Source organism: Carlito syrichta, unplaced genomic scaffold, assembly GCF_000164805.1.
Source record: "Carlito syrichta isolate Samal-C Ts95f unplaced genomic scaffold, Tarsius_syrichta-2.0.1 Scaffold92196, whole genome shotgun sequence".
Lineage (NCBI taxonomy): Eukaryota > Metazoa > Chordata > Mammalia > Primates > Tarsiidae > Carlito > Carlito syrichta.
In genome coordinates this window covers 25,002-33,398 of record NW_007036292.1, presented here as the reverse complement: position 1 = coordinate 33,398, position 8,397 = coordinate 25,002, and the positions used below count along the sequence as shown (strand labels likewise).

General features: G+C 40.4%; 1 pseudogene across 1 annotated transcript; it reads left to right on the top strand.

Annotated features, from left to right (window-relative positions):
- Positions 1-2,905: 2,905 nt before the first annotated feature.
- Positions 2,906-4,740, top strand: LOC103262256 (annotated as a pseudogene). The gene has a single exon (XR_504415.1). The product of XR_504415.1 is annotated as a palmitoyltransferase ZDHHC13-like (transcript).
- Positions 4,741-8,397: the final 3,657 nt, after the last annotated feature.

Sequence of the window (8,397 nt, the reverse complement as noted above, 5' to 3'; positions counted from 1 at the left end):
GTGTTTGTTGATACTATGATCAGGCTATTGATAGAAATCTTTTAAAGCAGTTTTCTGAATATCTCTCTGTAAAAGTAAACAGAAATAAAATTAATACAGATGGTAGAATGGGGAGCAGGGGTGTGAGTGTTTTTGGTAAGAATGTAGTGCTGACAAGGCTATGATCCCCCCCAAGACCAGGGAAACAATTCCATTTATGCCAAATAGGTCATTCTCCCCACCTTTACCAGCAATCTCAAAACATGATGAGGCTGTTAGTCATGAGAGGAGCTGGATCAGAGGGAGAAAATTTTTCCCCTCAAACTTACCTCTGCCAATGGCTCTTCTCCTGGCAATGACTTGTCAGCATTATCATCCTTGAATATGATGGCTTTCTTCTTAGGTAATAGAGAATTGAAAATACACCTCATACATTAACCCTGGCTTTACCTTGCAAATGCCAGGTGTCAGCTGTCAAAGCAAATAATTCAGGTGAGCACAAAGAGGGCAAGGGCTGTGCTCACAGGAGGAAAGGAGTGCAAGGTGTTGAGAGACTGCAGGATGCCCTGGTGGTGCCAGCTGCAAACACGCCTCCTGTCCAACAGTCAGTGGCTTGCTCTGGGCATGGCTCTCGCCACATCCCAAGCACTCAGTAAATATTCATCGATGAGATCAGGAACAATAATGCCTGCCCTTTCACAGCCACATCTGACCATCCCTCCACCTTCCAGGCCACTCCCAGTAGAATCCATGGCTGGGCTAACTAACCTATGAGTGAAGGAAAGGAGGCTAGTAAACTATTTCCTGACCATGTCTCTAACACTTTAAAATAAATATTTTCTAATGTATTGGGAGAACTTACTGCAGCTCTTTTTCCTCCACCCTTTTCCCCGTCATGTTTATTATCAGTGCTTGGGACTCTGTTGCCCCAAATAGTTACATAGCCAAAGCCAAGTCAAAAGACATTTGAAAAATTAAAAACAAATACTATAAAACTGTACCTTTCAAAAGCTAGTAGTCTTCACTTTCAAAGGGTTCTAACTAATACACAAATGTAAAGTGTTCCGTTTCTTTGAAGAAATGCAGCTTCTGTGGAACTAGTGTGATAGGAGTCACTGAACATGATAAACCAATTTAAGGATTGTCAAAAAATGGCTATTCTTTCCCCAAAGGTAATCTCAAGGTATGCTTGCTTTGGGTCACCAATGAGCACAGTAGAAACTAATTAACTAGTTTGTTTAAGCTACTATTTTTCTTGAAGTTATCTTAACTATTACAATATTTCTTCCTTAAGTTCTGACTATGTATTATTGAAAAGAACATTTTCCTACACAACTATAATACCATTATCACTCCTAACAAAATCAAGAGCAATTCCTTAGCAGTATTTAACATTCATCTTTTTTTTTTTATATTTCTTTAATTGATCCTAAATGTCATTTACAGTTGGTTTATATGAACCAGGATCCAGTCAAACCCCACACAATGCATTTGGTTGTTGTGTCCCTTAAATATCTTTTAACATAGACTAGTCCCTGCCCTCTCTCTCTACAACATTGACTTAATGACGAAATCTAGCCAGTTGTTCTATAACGATTAGCCTTATTTTATAATTGCTAGATAAGAAGGCAATACCAATAGGCAAAATAGTCTTGCCATCTTAACTTGGTGTCTTTATTCCACGATTGATAATTTTGATCTGTGTTTTACTGAAACCTAGCCCTAAGGGCAAAGAAAACACATCTCATACAAAAAAACCAAAAGAAAATAAAAACCCTGACCTTGATTGAATACGAGTTTACATGTTGTAGTCCTATGGCAGAATCTCTGTGATTTAGATCCATGAATCTGGGTCAACAGCAATTTTTCGTCGATCTGGTGCCCAGTTCCTTAAATGCCCACTGTTACTTCCCTCTACCTCTTCATTTTCAGTTCACTTTTCAGACAGCTCACAGTCTTTACATGTGAGTTGCCTTTAGGAAGATATACGATTCCTTACCAGCTCTATAAAGTATCTCCCTGGGAAGGAGACTATATTAAAGTGGAAACGTGTTTACTGAATTTCCCTTTCAGTTAGTAGTATCTGATCTACGTCTCTATCCTTTTTTCATATGGAAAATAAAGTTCCCATGAGAGAATGGCAATTAGAGTACTCCCTCCAATAACCTTAAGCTTTACAGTGCACGTGCATTGGGCATGTGGGGAAGGGGTTCCTTATTTACGATGAAACAAAATTATCATTAAAAAATTTGACTCCCGAGTGAAATATCTAGAAAATGGTACCCCCTGGTTAGCTAGTAAGGGTGAAACGTTATCCTTCTTATACCTGTGGACTTAAGTGCTTCCTGTAGACTGCATTGTAGTTCCTATTAAACCATATTCAACTTGGGTGACCTGAGGCAGCCCACCCATCTTTCTTAGCCTTGTACTTTCAATATAAAAGTTAGGAGATTGGATTAATCTCGTAAGTTTCTGTATAGCTGTTGAACTCGATGATTCAGTCATGTTCATAGCAATTCCAGTTTTCCCATTTTTTATCTCTCCTCTTCCCATTTGCAGTGTCTTCTGACAGGTTCTTGCCTTTGTGTCAGGAGCCTCTGTAATAGTGAGAAAGCCATGAGTCAAGAGGCCGCTGTTCTTAGTCTTCAAGTATAACTTTGCTGAACAGGTAATTTCATGTCTAGGCCTACAGGCTTTGGGTTTCCCATATATAGATATATAGAAACTACTCAGTTGTCTACTTACAACCAGTAAACCCAAACACATTTATATTAAAATGTGTGTTATCATCGGGTTGCTTGGAGCTGACTAGATAAAAAACATATAGAACAGGGTTCAAGCAGGAAGTGGGAGAGGAGGCGCCTCGAGGCAGGCTGCAGGCGACACCTTGTTGAGTCACTGTGGGTGCCACTACAGGTGTCTGGGGAGATAGAGGGACCAGGTCTGGGCTCACAGGAATTACAGCCATGGTCCCCACCCTCTAGGATTTGGTCGATAAGGCGTCTGTGCACATGAAAACAAGGAACCTGCCAAGGCAAAAGATGCTCTTCCTCTTATAGAGGACTCTAGTTAAACTGTGACATCGTAAAAGCTACTCAATATGGGATTTTTGAATGATGTAAAGAGTTAGTAGAAGTGAGATATGATGTCAGGCAGTCGGACAAAGAAATTGTGTCGCTTCTTCACTAGGCTGCTATTAACAGGCTGGTACTTGTAAAGTTTTATATTTCAAGAGGTGCTGTTGTAGATCAGTTGGGTGGAGATTCCAATTCCTCTCTTCTTCATTGGACCATCCAACAAGGACATTCATCTATGGTCATATTATTACTCCAGCATGGTATAGACTCTACTCTCATTGATGGAGAGGCATTCAGCACCAACCACCTGGCATTATTATTTCAACACATAAATATTATAGCATATCTCATTTCAAAGGGGCAGAGTGTGAATATGACAGATGTAAATGGATAGACACCACTCATGTTATCAGCTCACAAAGCAATTGGGCCTGAACCAAATGGATTTCTTTTAAAGTTTAATCCTTCTCTCACTGTGGTTGACAAGAAACACCAAAACACTTTACTGGGCAGTTGCAGCAGGAAATGTTAATGTAGTTGATAAACTTTTAGAAGCCTGGATATCCGAAAAGCTAAGGAAGAGAGAGACACCCCTTGACATGGCTCTACAAAACAAAAATCAGCTCATTATTCACATGCTAAAAACAGAAGCTAAAATGACAGTCAATCAGAAGTTTAGACTTTGTTGGTGGCTACAGAAATGTGAGCTCTTCCTGCTGCTCCTGCTTTCTCTGATTACCATGTAGGCTGTTGGATACATACCGGATTTCAGTTCAGATTTGTGGCTTGTAAAAGGATGTCTTCTGGTAACATTGTTTTTTCTGACATCTTTGTCTCCAAGGTTCTTGGCAGGGTATAAGAACTTTGTATACTTGCCAACAGTCTTTCTGCTAAGTTCCATTTTTCGGATATTTATGACTTGGTTCATCTTATTTTTTCCTGATTTTAGCAGGAACCCCTTTCTATTTTGCTTTCATTTTCAGCATAATAGGCTTTTTTTACTTTTTCTACAACTGATCCAGGCTTCACTAAGACTTGTGAAAAAGAAAGAAAAGTGAGTATCTTTTGTAGAAACTGGCTGTCTGGACTTCAGAACATTTTGTGCATCATGTCCTATAAGGAAGCCATAAAGATCACTCCATTGCTGTGTATGCACCTCCTGTGTGGCTTGATATGATCATCACTGCCTGTGGACCAGATGCTGCATACGTTTTGGTAACCATTGCTATTACATATTATTCTTGTTTTCCTTTCCATAGTATGTGACTAGATTATCTATGGATCATTTGTCTATTGGTCAAATCATTGTGCCACAACATTCAAAGAAGATGAACTGTGGTCTTACCCCAGTCAGACTGTAGCCTGTTCCCTTTGGGTTTTATACATCTTCATGCTAGCAGCTTTCCATTTCTTACGGTCAACGTTTTGGTTATTAAATCTGCTCTTTCAGATCGCTTTTCTGGGCCGGACCGCCCATGAGAGAATCAGCCTGCTGAAGCAGAGCAGGCATATGACACAGCCAAGGTCCCTCAGGAAGACACTACACCTTGGAGTCATGCAGAACCTGGCAGATTTCTTCCAGGATGGCTGTTTTGGCTTGGTGAAGCCCTCTGTAGTAGATTGGACATCTCCATACACCATAGTCTTCCACCCAGCCCAAGAGAAGGTTCTTCTCTCGGTATGAATAAAAGCAACCCAAAACTCTCTGTTGTTTTTGTTTATGTTGATGCCCTGTGGTCTGAGAGAGAAGTGAAGGCAGAGAGTTCGTCTAATTCTAAGGGAAAAAACTGGTGGTTTTAAAGCCATTTGATAAAAACAGAAGTTCTCAATGAATGCATTACACTATTTTTTTTGAGTTGGAGTCTCACTCTTGTCACCCAGGCTGGAGTGCAGTGGCAAGCTCACAGCCACCACAGCCTCAACCTGCTGGACTTAGGCAATCCTTCTGCCTCAGTCTTCCAAGTGCCTGGAACTACAGATCCATGCCACCGTGCCTGGCTAGTTTTTTTATGATTTATTGTAGAGACGAGGTCTCACCAAGTTGCCTAGGCTGGTCTCAAGCCCCCAGGCTCAGGCAATCCTCTTGCCTCAGCCTCCCAAGGTGCTGGGATTACAGGCTGAACCACCGTGCCCAGCCGACATTACACTTTTTTAGATTTAGAAAGTTGGACTGTTCTGTTCAATTTTGGCAGATGTCTAAAAAAACTTTTATATTTTTCACAAGAAAATGCAAGTTTACTTTTTTGTGGTAATATTCACTAATTATGGATAATATTGACTACTTTCAGATACTATATTGGCTGTTTCAAAATGATACAATTAAGCTTATCCTTTTGCTGAGTTATTTGACTTTGTTGTGTCAATAAATATGTTTTTAAAAGTTTAAATAGACATACCTGTTTTGCTTTCACACTTGATAATTTTTTTTTCTGTAAACAAAAAATATGTATATATAAAACAAGCAAGTATAGTAGTACTGGCCAGGTGCGGTGGCTCAAGCCTGTAATCCCAGCACTTTGGGAGGCCGAGGCGAGAGGACTGCCTGAGACGGCAGGTTCGAGACCAGCCTGGGGCAGCATGGTGAGTCCTCGTCTCTACAACAAATCAAAAAATTAGCTGGGTGTGGTGGCACATGCCTATAGTTCCAGTTACTTGGAAGACTGAGGCAGAAGGATGGCATGAGCCCAGCAGGTGAGGCTGCCGTGGTCATGAGCATGCCACTGCACTCCAGCCTGGGTGACAGAGTGATACTCCCACTCAAAAAAATATATATGTATATAGTAGTAGAGAATGGAATACTTGAAATTCAGTACATATACCCACTGCCTACACTAAAAACAGGAATGCATTATTGGGCCTGGACCTTCTGACAGGCACATACAGGCTTATTATGTCACTAATCGCCACGAGCTGGCCAGCCTGTTTTAGGAATGAACAGTGCACCCTGACTTTGTGCATAACACAGCGAGGATTCCAACTCAGATCTTCTTCCCTCTCAGGCCAGTTCTCTTCCCAATGTTCAAACTCAACTTTTTAAGTTGTATATTATTGTTTATATTTAGGCTGTGTGTAATTCAAGATCCGTCCCCATTTTTCTCATGTGTTACCCTACAGAATAGATTCCACAGACAAATTTAGAAAGCTTTTCAGAATGATTCATATTTGGAGAAAAATTCAGCCACAAGATATTTGTACCGCAACCTCAATTTGTGTCTTATAAAAGTTCTTTCATGAAGCTGAATAGACCAAAATTCCTGCCTCGTGTTTTAAAAATGGATTGGTTATTAATGTGTACAGTTATTTCCCCCTCTTCTATTTTTGCTGTCTGGTCAGCACATCCGTGGCCTTTTGAAGCAGCTGGGATATAAATATAAAGTGGGCACTGAGGCCCACTAGGAGGGGAGAACAGCTGAAAGAGCACAGCAAAGCCCCAGGCTCTGCGGGCCGATGGGCCAGTCCAGGCACGTCGGTTTCGGTCGAATTGACGGGGCGGCTTTATGCTAAGCAGGCTTTAACGATTTAAAGGTTGGCAGAGGAAGTTGTGTTTCTTGCCATGAGACTGTCCCTCTCTGCTTGTAATTTACGTGGTTAATTAAAGCCAGACTTTTTGATGGGGCATCATCTTTGCCAAAATTTGAGGTGTGGTAGTAGTGTGTGCCCATTTCTGGCTTACTTTTTAAAGGTGCACATTATATATACTAGTAACAAGTGTAAAAGTCGTTTGTAGTTCAAAGTCAGTTGGCGTCATCCCTACCGATTGATGGATGTGCTACTTTATGAATGTGTTTGAAAGGCACTTGTCTAAAAGCAAGGTGAGCGTTTATAACATTTATGGTTCCTTTTGCAAACCCTGGCGGGACTTTTGTTTTTATTGTTTTGTTTGCTCTTGGCAGAATCATTTCTTAGACTTCTCATGAGGGAGGATTGCTATTGTTTATGAATGATAGTTGACTTGCAACTCAAATTGTTGACAAGGAGCTAACATTTTTCTATCAGGGGACTAGAAGTTATGCACACGTATCCAGTAGAAAAGTCTCCATATAGATTCAGTTAACAGCTTGCTGCAGCAAACATGTATGAAGTGCCCAAAGGGTGCCAGGAATTGCCAACAATGAGTTGTGCGGATGTGATCTCAGCCCTCCAGGACACATGGCTATTTTCCCCAGTTCAATGAATCTCAAATGCATTTTGTAAAATAAACTACATATTTTATGTATGTATTTATTCTTTTTTTCTATTATAATAATTAAAGATTATTTTGGCTTTACATATCTAGATGTCATATGATTAAACTTCTGTATTCTCATTATTTTCTACTTGTTCCTCAGTTTTCTCCTCTGTAAAGTGGGCATAATGATAGGATTTACCTCATAAGGTTGTTGTGAAGATTAAATTAATTGATATGGGCCAGGCTCCATGGCTTAATTTGTAATCCTAGCACTTTGGGAGGCCGAGGTGAGTGGATTGCCTGAGCCCATGGGTTCGAGACCAGCCCGGGCAACTTGGCAAGAACCCATTGCTACAATAAATAAAAAATTAGTCGGGTGTGGTAGCATGCTTGTATTTCCAGCTACTTGGAAGGCTGAGGTGGAAGGATTGTCGGAGCCCAGCAGATCGATGCTGGGGTAGCCGTGAGTGTGTCATTGCACTCCAACCTGGGCAACAGGGTGAGACTCCAACTCAAAAAAAAAAAAAAAAAAAAACCTTAATTGAGATTTATCAGTGTTTAAAATAATTTCTGACACAAAGTAAGTGTTCAGTAAGTATTAGCAACTGTTCTTATCATCTGTCCAGCCATCGTCTGGATTTACTTCTTCTGAGTTGCTAAAAGCATTCTGAATCATTTGGCATTTTCCCAGAGACCCGTACATCAAAACCTTCCTGCCACACCCAAGCTAAACTTGATTTTCTTGCAGAATTTCTATCTTAACATTTGCTACCACTAGTAACATAGTAATTCATTTCACTATGTTCCCATTTGCCACAGGGCCTTTGCACATGCTGTTCTTTGTCTTAGAATGTCCTTCCCACTTCTCCCAGTTAACTTCTGCTTCTCTTCAAAGATTACATCTCAAATGTCTTTTACTGAGATGGCATTTGACCTCCTTGAATAGGTCAAATCATATGTAGCACTTAGCTCAGGAACCATTTTACATTTATTTGTCTAATTACCTGGTTAATGTCTGGCTCTCCCACCAGAATATAAACTCCATGAGAACAAGGGTAGTATCAATTTTTGTTAATCATGGTATCCCCAGCACCTACCCCAGTTCCATAACTACATAGCAGGTACTTAATAAACATTAGTATTAGGATTAGAAGACTGTAGTTTATGTATTAT